This window comes from Mytilus galloprovincialis, chromosome 13 (assembly GCF_965363235.1).
Source record: "Mytilus galloprovincialis chromosome 13, xbMytGall1.hap1.1, whole genome shotgun sequence".
NCBI classification, from domain to species: domain Eukaryota; kingdom Metazoa; phylum Mollusca; class Bivalvia; order Mytilida; family Mytilidae; genus Mytilus; species Mytilus galloprovincialis.
The window spans coordinates 43,897,670-43,905,486 of NC_134850.1; the positions used below are offsets into that span (position 1 = coordinate 43,897,670).

Here is a 7,817-nt window from a genome sequence, read left to right on the forward strand (position 1 = left end):
GTGTTAATTTTTCTTTCTGTTACTTTATCTAACTGTCTAACTTTAAACTAAACATTAACACTTGTCAAAATAACGAAGGATACATTAGAACACGACGGGTGCCACATGTGGAGCAGGATCTGCTTACCCTTCCGGAGCACCTGAGATCACCCCTAGTTTTTGGTGGGGTTCGTGTTGTTTATTCTTTAGATTTTTTATGTTGTGTCATGTGTACTATTGTTTTTCTGTTTGTCTTTTTCATTTTTAGCCATGGCGTTGTCAGTTTGTTTTAGATTTATGAGTTTGACTGTCCCTTTGGTATCTTTCGTCCCTCTTTTAGAAGAATGAAAACTGTTAAAAAGGGTGACATGAAGTAAGAATATTAAAAAAGACGCGTACATTTATACTGAAGGTGGTACCCAACACCTTCACTTAAATCAATTTGGCTGTTTTAGTTTTCATAAAATTTTGAAAAAAGTGTTTACTTTGACCCTTTGACAAAAATATAAAAATTTCAAAATATTTGAACCAACCAATTTATCAAAAAAATTACATTGGTTATATAGCAGTTTGACAAACACTAATTTTGATCATTGAGAAGCTTAATATTCCCTAAACAACACAACGTAATTAAACGTTTAGCTGATTTTACAGAGTTATCTCCCTGTAGTATTAGAAACCACCTTAAGAGCATACAGTCATATATTTGATAAACACAAGTTGTCAGTTCGAAATTGTTTTGAACTATAAAACGTCAAAATGCAGATTCAGTAAAATATATATTTGATTATCAGAAACTAAAATTCCTTTATTTTGTAAGAAATGTCATTCAATAATAATGTTTTAACATCAAGCAGAACAGATTTTTACTAATTCTACAATTAATATGAATTCCATTAAATTGCTGGCATTAGGGGTTAACAGAGTTACTTGTATTTACACCTTTTAATGTTAAATGGTTTTTGTGGCATTGTATTAGTTTAAAATTTTTAAAAAGAAATGTTATAACGTTAGTTTCCAGCCCCCCTTCCCCCTAGTCACCGTTCTTCAAATGCATTATCAAAGAGTAAGAATATACAACAATATTTTTTTTAAAAGGAGATGTTGACATTCTTCAATGATTCATTCATCAACTCGTCTACACAAACACAACCACATCAGATATTAGTTACGAAAGTATGTTGGTTAATGTCCTACTACCATTATAAATACCTTTTCTGTACTTTAAAAATCAATTTAATTAAATTAAAAATTAATGTTTGATATGATTTTGTGGTAGTGAATCATTCAGATGCGAAAAAAAAATTAAGGGACCATCAAAAACACGTATTAAATCGCAATCAACAAATAACCCTTTAAATAAAACAATTTTATTATTTTCATGTAACCAAAGTAAATAATATGACTCCTTGAAAAAACATTTTTCAACAAAACATTTTCTGTATTTAACTTAATTTACAGCATTTGGTATGTCTTCAAATTTGCAGTAAGTCTTGTCTTTATTTTATTTGTCCATTTAAAAGAAAAGAAAAGTAAAAAAAGAAGTTTGTTCTTTTATATCTTTTGATATTTTCAAATAACAAAATGTATTACGTCATTCATTTAATATGTACCGTTATTCTACTTCCTGTTTCTACATTTAAAATTGTCTTGTAAATATTTATTAGTGCGTATTATTGTGTACAGTTTATTGATTTTGATTGCTAAAGACGGCATATGACTCATTTGTTATCCGCCATATTTGAGAGAGACCGTTCAAAACATTGGAATAATATAGTTTAAGTTAAGTATCATGGCTCAAAGTCCGGCAATAATTTGTGGATTTTGTGAAACCGCTTCGGCATCTTTATACTGTGCTGAATGTGACCAAGATTTATGTGTTGAGTGTAGACAGAACGTTCATGATAAAGTTCCAAGTTTAAGAGATCATAAAGTGGTGGAAGGAAATCGTGTTTTCAGACCCCGCCCGGTATGTGAAACCCATAAGAACACATTTGCATACTATTGCAATAAATGTGATTGTTTAACATGCGCGGAATGTATGACAAGTACTCATAATGAACATAAAACTGAAAAGATTAGGACTGTGGCAGATAAATGTCGTCAAAAAGTGAACCAAATTAAAGACAAGTTAGGAACACAGGTTGGAGTAGTAAGACAAAAACTTGAAACAATTGATACAGAACATTCTTTCCAATTAAAATCAGACTTTGAATGTTATGTTGCGAAGGTTCAGGAAACCGTAGATGAATTACATAAAATAATTGATCGATATAAACAAATAAGTTTGACAACTGCGTTAGATTTTAAAGAAATCGAAAGTCAAGATTTAGATAGAAAAAGGATGTTTTTCAGACGACTTCAGGACGAAATTAAGGATCGATATTTGAAGTTTGAAAATCTTTTGCAAGAATTGCATGATAGTACATTCCTTACCGAATGGAAAGCTTTACAAACAGAGGTCCAAAGCATTAATGAAGAAACTGAAGATGCTTTATCAAGCCCAGGTCGAATTCCTCTTTTCAATCAGAATCACTTCACCGATTCAGTCATAGAAGAAATTGATGCAAATTTTCACAAGAAGTAAGCAAAATAAGACATGGAACTTGTTTCCCCTGATTTGTTTTCTCATCAGTGCTAGCCTAAAAAATTAAATTCTATGATTTATTGCTAAAATAATTACAGTATAAAACATGCATGTGTATTATTTATTGACATAGTTTACCTTAACCATATATTAAACAGGATAATAAAAACTGCAATTTATATATATGTCGAAATTCAGATGATGATAAATGTGAATTGAAGATTTTATCTTAAGTTCATTCAATATTTAGCAAAGGTACCAGGAGCATAGTTTAGTACGCCAGACACTCGTTTCGTCTACAAAAGACTCATCAGTGACGCTCATATCATAATATTTATAAAGCCAAACAAGTACAAAGTTGAAGAGTATTGAGGATCCAAATTGATACAGAACATTCTTTCCAATTAAAATCAGATTTTGAATGTGATGTTGCGAAGTTTCAGAAAACTGTAGATCAATTACATAAATCTCCTCTATCTGAAATATAAATTCAAATATTTAAAAGAATCTCCTCTATCTGAAATTTCATAATTGCCAACAGCAATATAATTCAATAAACCTTGAGTTTAGTCAAATGTATGTCTTCATAGAGAGCCCTAGCCTATAACGAAATGTAAAACGAAAAGGGCATCTATGGCTAAAATTCTGAGACAATTTTACTTACTTCCAATAAAGGATTGAGGAGATTATCTCCAGACAAATTAGAGAAATTGCAGATGTTTTCGTGTAAACCACAAAAAAAAATGTAGACAACGGTTTGATATAGATATTTTGTCTACTTTTAATGTTATAAATACTTGTTCAAGGATGCATTAAAGGAAGATCTAATCATTTATTATTTTTATCGCTCCAACTCCTTTTTGTACAATTAAAGACTGTTGTTTATTACAACTGTTAATAAACTTTACATTAATGCAAACAAAGGAAATCATAAAAATAAGAATCAATTGAGTCTTTGATTTTGACTATTTACAGGGAGCAGGAAGAAAAAAATCAGATGCAAAACCATATTCGGAAACTACAAAAGGAGTTAGATAGAGAGAGGAACAGAAGAGTACGTATTTATTTCTGACGATGTCTCTTCTATGTGTATTTAGTTAATAAAAAGTCCTTAGCATTGAAATTAAATTGATTCTATAACATTGCGACGCCACTATTAATTCAGAATAAAACTATTTGATAGAAATGTTCTGAATGGCAATATCAATATACTAAGTATTGTGAAAACAATTATCAGTTGAACATGGTGTTGGAAACAAGGAATTGTTAGTTTAATTTCTGAGCCTTTATTTCACCCGACAGTTTTGATAAATCTTAGCGGTAAAATATATCATGATGAAACAGTGAAACGAAAAATCATCCGCAATACAAAATCTTCAAATATTTCAATACTACTGAAACCACCAGTTTTAACTTAAATTAAATTAAAAAGGCATTTCGGTACATGTAGCTGATTATATCAAGTTTGCTGATTGTCTTTACTAAAATAGATTGATGGAAACTGTATTTGAAAAAAGTCATTAGTAAAACACGATTATCATACACTCTAAATGATTCAAATTAAATCTCAAAATAATTCCTTGTAGAAAAAATGCCCTTCATAGTGCCTTGGCCTATTCTAGCATTATGGCCTGTTGTAATTATTGGCAGCAAAACAAAAATTTGAAGCAACTTACATTACTTCAACCAAATAGTTTGAAATATAAGCTTTGAGATGTTAAGATATAATATTTCTAATAGAATACATTATAATGTATTATACAGATTAGCCGATGTGATTAATCATCCAACGTGTGGTTGAAAATGAAATGAAATATTTTTTTATGTTTTAAAATCAAAAGTAAACAGGAAAAATGGACTAACGAGAAAATGCATAAATATGCAAAGAACATGTAATACACTTCAATTGCCAAACAACTTCTAAGTAGCTTTTTCGAAGGTCGGTGGTTTTCAGCGGGCACTCCGGTTCCTCCACCAAAATAAACTGACCGCCACGAAATAGTCTAAATGCGGTGCTCAAAAGTGGCGTTAAAACACAATAAAATAAAAAAAATCTAAGTAGCTTTTTCTTTTAATGATTATTTGGTTAGGTATGGGTATTATGATTGAAAGATAAAATCAGTTATTAGCAAAATACAGATAATTATATTACTCATACAACATTTCTTTGAAAGGAACATTTGACATGTCTATAAAAAAAAAAGCTAGTTACAAAAAGCTTTACAATCATTAATAACTGTTACATTTTCATGTAAACTGTAAAATATTTTGTTTTACAATATTTTGAGTGGAAAAAAATGAATCAACTATGTATAATGTAATGTTCATACAACTTTCTTTTCTCTATACTACATATTATGAAACCGTCACATAATTTTAGTTGTTAGGCCACACCAATTTAATTTCTTGTTTTACGGATTTTTGGACTCCAAAAATTGGGGCGAGCAAGCGATTAGAAAATTTTAATAACAAAAAATTATTTAATTTGCAAATTTTTGAGGCGAAGCTTGAAAAGTAAAGGCGAGCGATCATAATTTTTTTTAACCTAAAATAGTAGGTTTTAACAATATTAAAACTTGATTTATCACTTGTACTTTGACATTTTTTTAATTTATAAAGTATTTTTTCCCTGTTCACCAAGAAATAATTGATTAATTAAATCTGGTCTATGTAATTGTGACTGACAATAAGACAATTCTTCATCCAAGTCATAATCAGGTTAGGAACAACCCCTTACTGTTATAAATATCCCTTTTATGAGGGGTCAATATAAGTTATAATATATTGTTTTTGTAAAAAAAAAAAAGCCTTTTAGTACAAAAGGGCTCACATTTTCCCAAATATATATTTATCTATCTGGTATCAAATGTACAAAACATGTCCAACAATTTTGTAATATTTGAAATATTCCTGGACTTTAATCAAAATAACGCATTTACTTTATAAACAGTCTTATATTATTCAAAATAAGTGAATCCCTCTTTTAGAAAAGTTGTTTAAATATGATTTATTTCATCTCTTTTTTAGTACAAATTTCTAAGTTTTCAAAGGTTTTGTATAGTAGCACCACTATACAAATCCTTGGTATTTCTATTTTCTTTTCTACAGCAGTAACACTGACCCCTTGTCTTGGGAAGGGTTGTTCCCAACCTGATAATAACAAACACAGGTCAAAGTACGGCCTTTTACACAGGGTTTTGATCCAGACCAAACAGCAAGCTATAAGGGAGCCCAAAATTATTAAAGTACACAAATCGAACAGGAAAAACAACTATCTAATTTATATAACCAAACGGGACATACCAAGGAACCACATCAACAAACAATAACTGCTGAACGATAGGCCCCTGAATCAATCAAGACAGGTGCATAAACATGCAGCGGCTATGGATAGTTTTGTTTCGCCAGCATACAATATAATTGCAATTGAAGGCAAATCCTTCAGAAGTTCTTTGTATTTTATTCTAACAACGAACAGTTTTTGATAGGGAATATAAGTAAGGGGGAAAGAAACCAATGTTGTGTTCTGTCCAGGTGTTTCCGCTGTTATATATGTATATCGGAGAACTCCCACTTGGGATAGGTTCCCAAATACTCCTACAGATATTTACACAGTGTGGTGGGGTACTTATAGGTTTTAAATCGTTAGACTGTGATTTTGAAAACAAATACTGATATCTGTTTATAATATTTACAAAAAACGGTGCGTAAAATGGACATGATTACATTTCCGGATGCGGGAAGCGGGAATATAAAAAAATAAAAAAAAATTCTGTTTTGGAAAAAAAAGGTACGGGCGGGTCCGTCAAATAAGGATTTAAATTGGTGTGGCCTTATTGATCTTGTTAACTTTCCCGAATTAGAATATCCTAAATCCACCATATAAATAATCCACTTAAGATACTTTTGAAACATTATAATAGTAATACTAGTACTTACATCCTTTAATCATCTTTTATAGAGTACTTTTGCAATTGTTAATTTAGGCCACACCAATTTAATTTCTTGTTCTACGGATTTTTGGACTCCAAAATTTGGGGAGAGCGAGCGATTTGAAAATTTTAATTATTTAATTTGCAAATTTTTGATGCGAAGCTTGAAAAGTAAAGGCGAGCGATTATAATTTTTTTTTGTAAACATAAAATAATAGGTTTTGACAATATTAAAACTTTATTTATCACTTGTATTTTGACATTTCTTTAATTTCTGAAGTATTTTTTCCCTGTTCACCAAGAAGTAATTAAATCTGGTCTATGTATGTGTGACTGACAATGAGACTATTCTCCATCCAAATCATAATCAGTTTGGGGGCAACCCCTTAATGTTATAAATATCCCTTTTACATGTTTAATGATGGATCAATATAAGTTATAATATATTTGTTTGTACGAAAGGGCTCATATTTTCTCATAGAACTATATATCTATCTGGTATTAAATGGTCAAAACATGTCCAAGAATTTAGTAATATTCCTGGACTTTAACCATGTTAACACATTTACTTTAACAGTTTAATATTATTCAAAATAAGTGGACCCCTCTTTTAGAAAAATTTGTTTAAAATATGATGCAACTCTCCTCTTTTTGAGTACAAAATTCTAAGTGTTCAAAGGTTTTGTTTAGAAGAACTATACAAATCCTTGGTATTTCTATTTTCTTTTCTACATCAGTAAAATGATCCCTTGTGTCTTGTCTGGGGGAGGGTTGTTCTCAACCTGATAATAACAAACACAGGTCAAAGTACGGCCTTTTACACAGGGCTTTGATACAGACCAAACAGCAAGCTATAAAGGACACCAAAATTATTAGCGTACACAATTCGAACAGTTTAATAAGTGCTTGTTATCGATAATCGTTGGGGTACTTGGTCGTGTTCAGTCAATGTGGTATAATGCTATTGGTTCTTTTTGTTTTACTTTACAGAAGACTGCCGAAGAGATTGATCAAAAACAAGCAGCTTCATTCAAAATGAATAAGTTGGAATATGAGAAGCTGAAATTCTTTTTTGCAGAACATAGTATTTTGAAGGGGCAGTGTGAATACATGTATGAATATGGAGTTCTATTCCGGGTGATAGAAAGTACAAGAGAAGAACCTAAATTGATGGCAGAATTCGAGTCAGATATGTGTTTCATAAAATCTCTAGCTTCACTGGAAATTTGTTCTACGGAAAACATAACTAATGATAAGTTAGTTGAAATAAGAAAAGATCTATCAGAGACCAAAGAAATATACTGCTCTCTGTCAAAAGA

General features: G+C 30.6%; 1 long non-coding RNA gene across 1 annotated transcript; it reads left to right on the forward strand.

Annotated features, from left to right (window-relative positions):
* The first annotated feature begins 2,084 nt into the window (after positions 1-2,084).
* On the forward strand, positions 2,085-7,817 carry LOC143056664 (uncharacterized). Its single transcript, XR_012972449.1, has 3 exons — positions 2,085-2,562; positions 3,542-3,620; positions 7,489-7,817. It is a non-coding gene; the product is annotated as an uncharacterized LOC143056664 (long non-coding RNA).